General features: G+C 37.3%; 1 long non-coding RNA gene across 4 annotated transcripts; it reads left to right on the forward strand.

Moving 5' to 3' along the window:
- The first annotated feature begins 1,034 nt into the window (after window positions 1-1,034).
- LOC107769516 (uncharacterized) lies at window positions 1,035-6,517 on the forward strand. 4 transcript variants are annotated; one of them, XR_001644426.2, is made up of 5 exons: window positions 1,090-1,653; window positions 2,170-2,253; window positions 5,002-5,214; window positions 5,984-6,124; window positions 6,289-6,517. It is a non-coding gene; the product is annotated as an uncharacterized LOC107769516 (long non-coding RNA). The 4 variants fall into 4 exon arrangements; XR_012700103.1 differs by having other exon boundaries at window positions 1,035-1,653; window positions 2,170-5,214; window positions 6,283-6,517; XR_012700102.1 differs by having other exon boundaries at window positions 1,037-1,653; window positions 2,170-5,214.
- Window positions 6,518-12,542: the final 6,025 nt, after the last annotated feature.

Raw genomic sequence — 12,542 nt, forward strand, 5'->3', positions numbered from 1 at the left:
CGCAACCTCCTCATCTCCTCCCTTTTGCATCTCCTTTAAGAAGATGTCAGCCATAACTCGTAATACCGGCAACGACCTCAAGCAACAAGCCGAGAACTCCATTGCCAGGTCATTAGTTTCACTGTCAGTTCATGATCGATGAGCTCAGATCTTCTCCGCGTGGGTGGAGCTATCAGATCTTTCGGCAAGCTGGTGTTCTTCGTTCAAATCTGGTCTCATTTGGCTAAAAAAAAGGCAAACAACAACGACCTCCATTTTCGACCACTGTTACAGTGGCAAACCCATCGGTAACAATGGTGATTCCACAGCAAACAAAACAAACAAAACCTAGAAACTAAAAAAAAAGTGAAAATTTTATAGACTAAAAAAATGGTGAAAATTCATGTTAATATTTTGTTCTGGTGGGGATTTTCTATGGCTGATGGAGTTTAGAGGAGGAGGTCGACGGGTATGGGGTTCAGAAGAAGATGAGAAACGTTGGGGGGGGGAGGGGGGGGGCTTTGTTTCTTTTAGTATTTTCTTTTTTTCTTTGAGTTAGGACACGTGTCACGACCTTATTGGCGCGTGACCTCACACATATTTTGAAAAGCTGGTAAAAAAAAATGGTGTGTACTAGCTACATTTTAGAAAGGTTGTATGTGTAATATTATTATCGTCCACAGAAAATGTGTAAGGGGGATTTGGGCTATATGTTAGGTGAGTACTTATGTATTTTGCCTTAAAAGAATAATGTCAAATATCTTACTATAAAATCATCTATTGCTCATGTACTCATACTAAATAAAAATATTTTATTAAATTGTTAAAAAAATGGTCAGTTCTTGTTTGGTTTTATTTTTTAATCGTATATGTACAAAATTTTGTTTTCCCTTTAACTGTGCCTTTCTTCACAAATATTAGCGCTTCATTTGTGCATTGCGCTATCTATCAACAAAATCTGCAAGTTAATAGTAGCAATAGAGCAAACAATGAACTGAAATAAATTCTCAATATATCAACAAGAAGAGAAAATAGAGCACCCATTAAAATTAGTACCTCGTAAGTACATAGTAGCAGAGTATAAAAGAACGGAAAAATAAGCACTTTATTACTGATGCCATAATGATGCAGTAATAAAATGGCGATTTTATCATATAATATGGCGGTTTCGATTTTGTTTAAAGCTTTTTAACATACATTTTCTGGTTATTTGGAAGAAAACATCACTAATAAAACTCCTGCCCCAAACATCACCCATACATTTTGTTTCGATTCTCTCTTCTCTCCTAACCTCTCCACTTTCTCACTCCTCTTCGAAACACAACATTCACGGCCAGCAGAACCTTTGATTCGGCAATAAATACGAAGCTTCTGGTCTACGATAAAGCTCGATTGGAGTTTGCTAATCTCAGTCGCGCCTTCAGTAATTTCAACTCCCAACTCCAAGTAAAGTTCAGCCAGGTCCTCTCCATCTTTATCTCCTTTCCGCTATGTGTAAATTATGTATTGATGTGGATCTAGGGTTTTATTGTTGGTTTGCTTTACTCTTGTCAAGTTATTTGATTTTGGCAAACCTATTGTAACCTACTGTTCTGAAATTTGGAGTAGTAATCACACATTTTGAGAGCTTAATGTGGTTATTTACAACGATCTTCGTTTCCTCTTCCTCTCAAGGTAAACCGTCCTCTCTGTTTTCCTTCGCCTCTATAATTTTTGCGATATGAATTGATCTATATATGTGATTTTTATTTTGTTTAGAGGCATGTTCGATTAGATTGTAATTTTAGTTTTTTTTTGCTGTTCTTTAATCAAACGATGGTGAATTTCTGTAATTGACATCCTGCTTCAATTAATTCTTGTGTACAATTCTAAATTTTGCTTGTGGAACTTATGAATTTGTTGAGCTAATCTTTGGTTGTTTTTTTGGGGATTGGACCGGTTATGGTGACTTTTCTTCAATTGACAGAAGTATAAGATTATAGACTTGTGAATTGATGACCTAGTGTTTGATTGATTGGGAAATTTAAGTATTTGCGTTGAGGAGCTTGATTTGATTTAAGTTAATTGAAAACCACCACAATAATCGCTCTATTAGCCTAGTTCTTTAGTCGCCAGATTGTGCATTCGTAAAGGAACGGTTTAGCATATAATACAGAGTTCTTATGGTCGTTTTCTGGTCTTATTCTCCAGAAAATTTGATTTTGAAAAATCAACGCGTCTGTGGGAACTGATGCTCAAGTGGATGATGGTATTTGGTGCAGTCACTATCATGAGGTACAACAACAACAACAACAACAACCCAGTGTAATCCCACAAGTGGGGTCTGGGGAGGTTAATATGTACGCAGACCTTACCTCTACCCCGAGGGGCAGAGAGGCTGTTTCCAGGAGACCCTCGGCTCAAAGAGGCAACAAGAGACACTATATTAGTACTATCAATAGACTCATAATAAAACAACATAAAAATAACATAAAATCCATAACATAACATAAATACCATAAAATAACAAAGTAACAACAATATAAGAGATATAGAAAATACGAGAAAGATGTTAGGTATTAATACACAATAGATAAAGCCCATCATCAGTAGTTGATCAATAACATCCTAAGACTAATTCCTAACTGGCTAGTCTCACTCTAGTGCGCTGTAGAAAAGACATCACAATTTCCCCTAACCTACAACCTTAATGCTCGATCTCTACAATTCCCTGTTTAGGGCCATGTCCTCAGTAACCTTAAGTCGCGCCATATCCTGCCTGATCACCTCTCCCCAATACTTCTTAGGTCTCCCTCTACCTCTCCTCGTACCCACCACCGCCAGTCGTTCACACCTTCTCACCGGTGCATCAGTGTTCCTCCTCTGAATGTGCCCGAACCATCTGAGTCTTGCTTCCCGCATCTTGTCCTCCATGGGGGCCACACCCACCTTCTCTCGAATATCTTCATTTCTAATCTTATCTTTTCTTGTATGCCCGCACATCCACCTCAACATCCTCATCTCTGCAACTTTCATCCTCTGGATGTGTGAGATCTTCACCGGCCAACACTCGGTCCCATACAACATAGCAGGCCTAACCACTGCCCTATAAAATTTACCTTTCAGTAACAATGACACTTTCTTGTCTGAAAATGTTGGTTTATGTTTAGTTAACAATGGCATGCTGAAAATGTTGGTTTATGTTTAGTCAACAATGGCATGCCAATTGGAAGAGTTGGTGGAAAGAGTTGGTGTGGATGCTAGGAGGATCATCAAGAGGAGGTAGTTTGATGTCACCAATGACATCAAGAGGAGGTCTTTACCTCTATAAATAGATGCACTCATTCACTTGTAGAAATCATCCCAAAATAATACAATACATTGTAGTGAGTAGAGAGTTAAGAGAGAAATTCTCTTAAGTGTAATTGGGAAATCTCCCCTTCCTTTGTTAATATTAAAAAGGGCAATTGTTCTCTGGTGGACGTAGGATTATTTTGATCCGAACCACGTAAAATCTTGTGTTCTTTCTTTTACGTTTCCGCTAACATTGTCACACAGGACTCCCGTCGCTAACCTCCATTTCATCCACCCCACCCCTATACGGTGTGTGACATCCTCGTCGATCTCCCCGGATCCCTGAATAAACGACCCCAGGTACTTGAAACTACCCCTCTTAGGGATGACTTGAGAATCAAGCCTCACTTCCACTCCCGCTTCCGTCGGCTCTGCCCCAAATTTGCACTCAAGGTATTCCGTCTTCGTCCTGCTCAACCTGAAACCTTTGGACTCAAGGGTATGTCTCCAAACCTCTAACCTCTCGCTGACGCCGCGTCGTGTCTCGTCGATTAGGACTATGTCATCAGCAAATAGCATGCACCATGGCACCTCCCCTTGAATATGATGCGTTATAGCATCCATCACCAGGGCAAATAGGAAAGGGCTGAACGCAGACCCTTGGTGCAACCCCGTAATAACCGGAAAATAATCGGAATCGCCTCCTGCTGTCCTAACCCGAGTCTTAGCTCCATCATACATGTCCTTAATCGCCCTAATGTAGGCAACCGGGACCCCTTTAGCCTCTAAGCATCTCCATAAGACCTCCCTAGGAACCCTGTCGTACGCTTTCTCTAGATCGATAAACACCATGTGGAGATCCTTCTACTTATCCCTGTATTGTTCCACCATCCTCCTAATAAAGTGGATAGCTTCTGTGGTAGACCGCCCCGGCATGAACCCGAACTGGTTGTCTGAAATAGACACCGTCCTTCGCACTCTCATTTCTACCACTCTCTCCCAGACTTTCATGGTATGACTTAGTAATTTAATACCCCTATAGTTGTTACAGATCTGAATATCGCCTTTGTTCTTATACAACGGGACCATTGTACTCCACCTCCACTCTTCGGGCATCCTATTAGTCTTGGATATAACATTAAGCAACTTAAGTAAGCCATTCCAAGCCTGCTCTACCCACACACCTCCAAAGCTCAACCGGAATTTCATCTGGTCCGGTAGCTCTGCCCCTTCTCATCTTACGCATTGCCTCCATGACCTCATCGACCTCAATGTCCCGACAATCACTTAGTTCATGGGGGCTGTCGGCATTCCTCAATTCACCTAGTACAATATCCTGATCTCCTTCCTCATTTAGAAGTTTATGAAAGTAGGTCTGCCATCTCCTCTTAATCTGGTCATCCCCCAACAAAACTTTGCCGTCCTCATCTTTTATGCACCTCACTTGGTCCAAATCCCGAGCCGTCCTCTCTCTCACCTTAGCGAGTCGGAGTCACTATCATGAGGTAGAATTTTGAAATTGCTAGTGAAAATTTATTTTGGAAAAGGCAATAACCTTGTGTCATCAGGTAGCATTTTGGTTCCTAATTTCCTTGGGAGACATTCTATTAGTCCATCATCTTCCATATTGTTGCTTTTTCATTAATTTTGTCTTGGATTTTCCCTCTTTGTACCAAACAAAATTATGTGAGATCAAAGTGGCAATGACATTTTAGTGAGATGTATTTTCGTTACGCAATGAATCTACAGGTTATACAGGGCCATATAAACAGTTGATGAGAAGGTAATTTCAACTTGCCGAAAAACAATGATATCTCTTGGATTTGGCCGCGGCGTTACCGAGCTATGGATCTGTTGTGCTTCTTTAATTGCAAGTGACTGGGAGTTGGAGTTGGTGCATAGATTCGTAAGGAAGTTGGTAGCCTCCTCCTCTTTTCCTAACTTTTGAATCCCAACACCAAGGTATGGAATTCTACCCTCTCCTTTCCTCTGTGCAGAGTTATTTTTCATTTTATGTTCTCTAGTAACGGTTCACGGAGCCCTGAATTGTCTTCCATTTTAGACAGTGAATTTCTTGAAATTTTTGCCTTAGAAAGTATTTAGTATGAATTATGTTCTGAAGAGAGACGTAAATGAAAACAGAGGAGCTGATGGAAATATATATGCTTTTCAACTTCCACCGTTATTTTTAGCTCTAGTTCGAGCTGTACCCTCACTTTTCCTTACTTCTCAATTTCGTTCATGTCTTGAAGTTTTCCTTTATGACAATAACCCCCTGAGGTGTACGTGTTCAATTATTTGTGAAAGTTTCACAAAAAAATTGAAATGTCTTTAAAAAGTTGGCGATTAATCTTTTAATAATAATAATATACTACTATAAAATGTAAGGAGTTGTTAATTTTCAAGTCCATGAATAATAGGAGTAACAGATACACAAGAGAGTATTCGATTTGTCCATTGGGTAGCTTCTGGCACGGCAGAGCCCTCCAAATAGTCCCAAATTATGTGGTAGAATTGCATTATAGATGTGATAAAATTGGTTTTGCGTGTTGCATCGAATTACAAGCAGGGATATAGAATTGCTTTAAGCTGGTATGACACTGTTTTTGGTCATGATATGGATTATGAAGATAAGAAAGCAAAACAAGCAAACTATTCTATTGTTACTAATCTATCTTTATTGTTATTGACCCTAACTTTAGATAGTCTCACATATAAGCTTTTGTTTCAGAAAGAACACCCTTCAGCATTGAGCTACTTCCAAGAGATGATAAGTGCAGCAAAGGAGAAACGTATCGTCGTGTTTTTAGATTATGATGGGACTCTTTCTCCAATTATGAATGATCCTGACAGTACCTTTATGTCTGATCTGGTAACTAATTAACTGTGTTGCAATTCTCCTTTGATCTCATTCTCTGTGTTTACGACAGTCTAAATTTTAATTGCATTGAAAAAAATTCAATTACTACCATTCTTCTGTATCTATCATGATTGAATTTTGGTTACTTATTGCTACAATTTATTTTGGAGGCACAGGATAAAGAAAGTAGCCTCCATCACCTAACAACCCAAGAAGATTACTAGATGGGAATAACTATGTATGCGAGTGTTTGGTGAACATTATCTCTAGTTAGGATTTATTACAGTTATTTTTGTTATTGTGTTGAATTGATGTAAAGTATTACTCCTGAAATTATAACACATTTGATGATGTAGTTTGGAATACTTTTGGTTTTTATATACGAAAAGTCATTTTTATAATCAATCGTTCTATTCTATTATATGTGTCAAAACTAGTACCACAAAGTAATAGAGTGTTGAAAAATATAAAAATGGATTAAAACATTATAGAAGTTATGGTGGCTTTGGAATTAGCAGTTTCAACGTGCCAGTAAAACAGATGGTGCCGCATAAAAATAGCGGCGGTTTCAAACCGCCAGTATATACAAACTGGACCGCTGGTTTATGCAATGCATATTTGCGGCGGTATTCCAAAAATCCTATATATAGCAATCTTCCCCGACTCTTTTTGCGCAGACATATTTTGCACCGAATAAGTGAATTCCGTCTTCGATTCGGCTCTTATCAAGGTTTTGATTGATTTCATTCTTAATACTCCCTTCGTCTCGTAATATATGTCGTGTTTCTCTTTTATATGCCCCTTAAGAAACATTAATTAAAAAAAAGGAATAAACTATTCTACTCTTATTTATGTCTTAAGATATAATCTCTCTTTATTGAATATTTATTTTATTCATGTGTTATCTCCCTCTTCAAGAACAATTATTACTGTGGGTAAAAAAGAAAAAAAATAATTAGTTTTGTCTTGAACTTCTAAAATGATAAATAATTTGAGATAACTATTTTTAGTAACCATGACTGTTAATATGAGACGGATGGAGTATTAATTAGGAGAAATAAAATCTACTCCCTCCTGTCACATTTACTTGGCATGTATACTAAAAATAGATATTCTCTTTTACTTGGCACTTTATGCATGTCAAGAGAAGACAACAAATTTTTTCCTGTTTTATCCACAGTATTTATTACTCATTTCAAATCACTTTCTCAAATCTAACAAAATATGCATCAATTAATATGAGCATCATAATAAATTATGCACTTCAATTATTATTTTTTAATGGGTGTGAAAAGTCAAAATGAAAAGTAACCGGAGGGAGTAAATTGTTACTAAAGATATCTACGAATGAAGTTACAAAAAGACTAATTACTTCTCTGATTATTATTAATAGTGATCAATAATTAATGCATAAGACTAAATGTTGTTCGTGGCCTTATTCAGCAATTAATTCCTTCTTGTAAGATTGCCACAATATTTTGTGCAAAGACACTCTCTCTGCAACTATTCCTCTCCCGATAATACCACACTAAAGGCAAAACTACTTTCCACCACAAGCAAATCAAACTTTGTCTCAGAAACATTTCTCTTTTTACCAATTTTTAAGAATCAAAGAGAACTATTTTCTATTGTAACATGGACACTGCAAGATCTTAAGAAGATAGTTAACAAAGAAAATTATATACGAAGGTTTACTGTCACATGATAAGGACAAAAATAGTTGTTCAAATGCAGCGTTAACATTCAATAATAAATTCTCAAGCCTATTTATAAAAGACATAAAAGAGAAGGAAAACCCAAAATATTGAATCAATTGATAACTAACATACATGATATATATATGCTCTAACACCCACACATAACATCGGGGAAAACTTTCAATAGTGACAACATGTATACGAAAATTAAACCACTAACAAAAACTTTAAGAGAACAAGAGAAGAACTGATTCAATGGGTTCACTATGACATGATATATATATTTATATTATCAGTATAGATAATAAATATGAATATAGACTAATGAATACATAAAAAGAGAGAAAGCCTTACATAACCAGAAAGAGAACAACATACCCATAAGAAACAGTTGCATCGCTGTAGATGAAAAATATTTGTAGGAAGTGTTTGTCTTTTGGTCGAGAGAACGATAGATTCAGGGTGCAAAAGGCGTTTATGAAGCGTTGCCTTTCTGGTTAGAAGCTTTGGCTTTTACGTTTTTTTATTAAGTAGAAATTAATGATTAGATTTTTAAGAAGGTTATTTTGATAATTTAACTTTTAAATTTAGGGGTTCATGTTGTAATTAGATTTTTTAAAAGGGTAAAAAAGTAATTTAACATTTGACTTAAGGGCTTCCCACTTTTAACATTTGTTGTTTTTAAAAAAGTAAATTTTTAAGAAAAGGACAATTTCGTAGTAATTTATTAAGTGAAGGGTAAAATAGTAATCTGACTTTTCATTAAAGGGTTTCCTGTTTTTAATATATTGTATATATATATGGTGTATGAGGAAATTTTTTGAGCCATCTATCGAAACAAAAAACTCTCGTTTGTAACTTGATGAGGAAGGTGGGTAACTTACTTTTAGCCATGAGACCGGAGGTAAGGCAGGGTTTGCCTATTGGTCTTATTAAATAATTTTTTGTAGCCACTTACTTTCAAATTTTAAATTTAAAACTTAAAACATTAAAGTTAAAAGTTTAATTTTAAGCCTTAAAAGTTTGCAAACACTTAAGTATCAACAACATTGGATAAGAAAAAGAAAATATACTAAAAAAATAAAAAATAATTAACCTGACTCGGTCCGGACCCGTTAAGCCCGAACCCGGACTAGCTCTAATTAGATAGGAATTTCCCAGCCCAGAACAATACCCGGACGGGCTATTTTTTTCGTGTCCAGTATGGACCAGCCCGTCCGGTTAACACATCTACTTCTTTCTTTCCCTCCATTTCTCTTGTGCTAGACAAGAGAGGTTGCTCTAATGGTAAGCAACCTCCACTTCCAACCAAGAGGTTGTGAGTTCGAGTCTCCCCAAGAGTAAGGTGGGAAGTTCTTGGAGGGAAGGATGCCGGAAGTCTATTTGGAAACAACCTCTCTACCCCAGGGTAGGGGTAAGGTCTGCGTACACACTACCCTCCCCAGACCCCACTAAGTGAGATTATACTGGGTTATTGTTGTTGTTGTTTAAGGTGGGATCCACATCAACAATAAATCACTTTTTCTTCTTTGTTTATACCTAATGGCAATAAATGAACCCCCACACATACACTTATCAAAAGCATAGCGTGGCCTCATACAACTATTATTGGGCGAGTCTAGCCTAAAATAAAATTTCAAGCATAAAAGGGTGTTTGGCTAAGATAATAAGCTGGTCAAACTGGCTTATAAGCATCTTTTGGCTTATCCACGTATTTGTTAAACACCCAAAGTACTTATAAGTCAAGTGCTTATAAGCAAAAATCAGCCATAAGTCATAAGCCGGTCACCCCAACTTATGTCTTTTCAGCTTATAAGCACTTTTAGTTTGACCAATACTGTCACAACCCAAACCGATGGGCCGCGACAGACACCCGGTACCTTAACCAATCGAGTACCAACATAACGTATCTTTCTTATTACATCATCATATACACGTGACATACGGGCCTAATAGGCCAACATGATCATTTATAAATTCTAAACATAGGCTGACAAGGCCATACAAGTATTCGTATACAGATTTGTCTACAAGCCTCTAAGAGTACATAAGTATCATAAAGGTCGGGACTGAGCCCCGCCATACCAATCAATACATGTCCTAATTATACTGACCAAATAAGCAACTCCGAAGTGAATGGGGCACACCAACATTTTCCGCTGAGCTGATAGCCTACTTGGAGGCTCTCGACCTGTCTATCAGGACCTGCGGGCATGAAACACAGCATCCCCAGGCAAAAGGGACGTTGTAAGCACGTGATTTTTGCCCTACATATGAATTACTCCCAAAAAATTCAAAATAAAACAATTTTAATTTGTTTGCAATTGTTGTGAATTTTCTGTTATTTTCCTTGTATTATTTGCATTTTTTGTATGACATGTTTATTTGTTAAAGTAACAAAAAAATACAAAAACTATGTTGCATTTGCATTTAGGATTTAATTCTACAATTAGGAGTAATCAAGTTTGTTATACAAAAATGAAAAATCACAAAATATGTATTTCTTGCATTTAATGTCCAAATTGTGCGATTTTATTTTAATTGATGTTTAATTTTGTGTGATAATTATTATTAGGAGTTAATTAGTATTTTAAGATAATTTTTGGTTTTTATAATTTAATTTTAGCATTTTTAGTTTTATTAATTAGTAAAAGAAAAGAGAACAAAAAATAGAAGAAAATCGCAATTGGGCCTCTTTTTCAATTCTAAATTTAGGCCCAAAACACCTCTACCCAACCCAAAACCCCTTGACTCGGCCCATTTCCACCCCACCCCTTTTGATTTTTCAGATTTTTTTCATTCTTTTCACTCAACCAAACAACCCAAACCCTAAACTCACCCTAAACTCTCTAGCCGTCACACCTCACACCCCCCCTTCTCTTCTTCTTCTCCCTAACCACCCAACCCTAAAACCACCCAAACCTTACTGCCATGCCCGCCTACCACCCATTGCCCTCCCTTGTCCATTCTTCATCATCATCCCCATTCGAGCAACCGGCGACCACCCAAGCAGCCAGCTTTGTCTTCTTCTCCGTCGTGAACCAACGGCAACCAACGAACAGCCCAAACGACCTCCCCATCGCTGCTGCCTCTTCTTCATCTGCTGCCCTCCCCCGTCCGCCATTGACGAGCAGCAGTGCTGCTGCGTTGCTGCTCCTTCTTCTTCGTCTCAAGCTCAACCACGACGACCACCCTCCAAACGACCCTTTCTGCTTCACCCCACGTCGCCATGGACGCAACAGCTGCCCCGTCGTCCATCTTCCTTCAACCAACGAACAACAGCCGTGAAAACAACTCCAAACACGAGCTCTACTGTCACGTCTTCAACACCCAACTCGCCGGAAAAACCTTACGTCCAGCCATGAGCGACCACCATCGCTTTTGCTACGTCCAGCCATGAACTCGATCGTCACTGCGTCAAAAGAAACGAAAATGAGTTGAGAACAGTGATGTTTGTTCAGGCGCGTTGAGTTTCCGTTCGAACCCAGACTTCAAACTAGTAGGTTTCCGTTCTCTTTTTCTTTTAGTTTTTCGTTCAGTGAATTCATCTTCCGCTCTTTTTCTTCGTTTTATGGTTATGTTCGTGTTCCGATAGGTTGGTTTGAATTCGAACCCAAGTCTTTGTTTGTGTTAGATTTGATTCGTGTTCATTTTTTTGTTTGAAATTCGTTTTTCATCAAGTGATTTAATGTGAGTGTTTATGTGTTGGTTTTTAGTTTTTGATATAGTTTGAATCATTTATCTTTGTTGTAATATTGTTGGATTTAATTCGAAGTTCGATTCATGATCGAATTTAGTGATTTGAATATACTTGTTTGCTATTGTTGTTGAATCTGAAAGTAGGTTTGTTGTTAAAAAATATTGTTCAGTCAAAATAATTCCAGCTGTTTCTTTATTGTTCGTCATTTAGTTTGAATTTGTTGTTTGAATTTGATTAGGAATTGGTTATAGCTGCTGTATTTTGGTTAAAATTGATTAGGTGAATTGGTTATAGCTGATGGGGTAGAATGGTAAATTGCAGTATTTTCAGGGGTAGAATGGTAATTTCAGTAATTTTATAGGGGTATTTTTGGAATTGAAAATTTGAATAATTATTTAATCTGAGTGTTCCATCCACTAGGTACTAATAATATTAAATTAATACATTTTTTAATACGTAGTGGGGGACAAGACATAATGGTGGGGAATTAATACATTGTTTAATATAGTGGGGGACAAAACATGCGGTAGTGGGGAATAATGGAATTAAATAAAGAAAAGATATGTGTTAGTGGGAACTAATATATTTGTTTAATATAGTGGGGGATAAAACATTAAGTAGTGGAAGTTAAAGGGGGATGAGTGGAAGATGGTGGGATTTTAATTTTAAATGCTTGAAGTTTGGCTATAAATAAGGGGTCTGGATATTGGAAGAGGGGAGGAGCATTCCGAAAATATTAGGAGGATTCCGAAAAAATATTGAAAGGGGATAGGGGATTGGCTGAATATTGAGAAAATATTTCGAAGGAGATTCGAAATAGAGAGTAGTATACACCCGATATACAATCTGCATACGCTGGATATACAGAGGGGTCAAGATTTAAGGGTTAAACATTAACTGGTCTTTCAATATAAAAAAGATTTACTTTGTTTTTGCCCGTTGATTGTTGTTGGTATTTCAGGATTATCATTTGATTTGTTTCCTTGAGTTTGGTTGGTTATTTGCTACTACTTCACTGGTTGTTGCTGGATTT

The sequence above is a fragment of the Nicotiana tabacum genome, chromosome 16 (genome assembly GCF_000715075.1).
Source record: "Nicotiana tabacum cultivar K326 chromosome 16, ASM71507v2, whole genome shotgun sequence".
NCBI lineage: Eukaryota > Viridiplantae > Streptophyta > Magnoliopsida > Solanales > Solanaceae > Nicotiana > Nicotiana tabacum.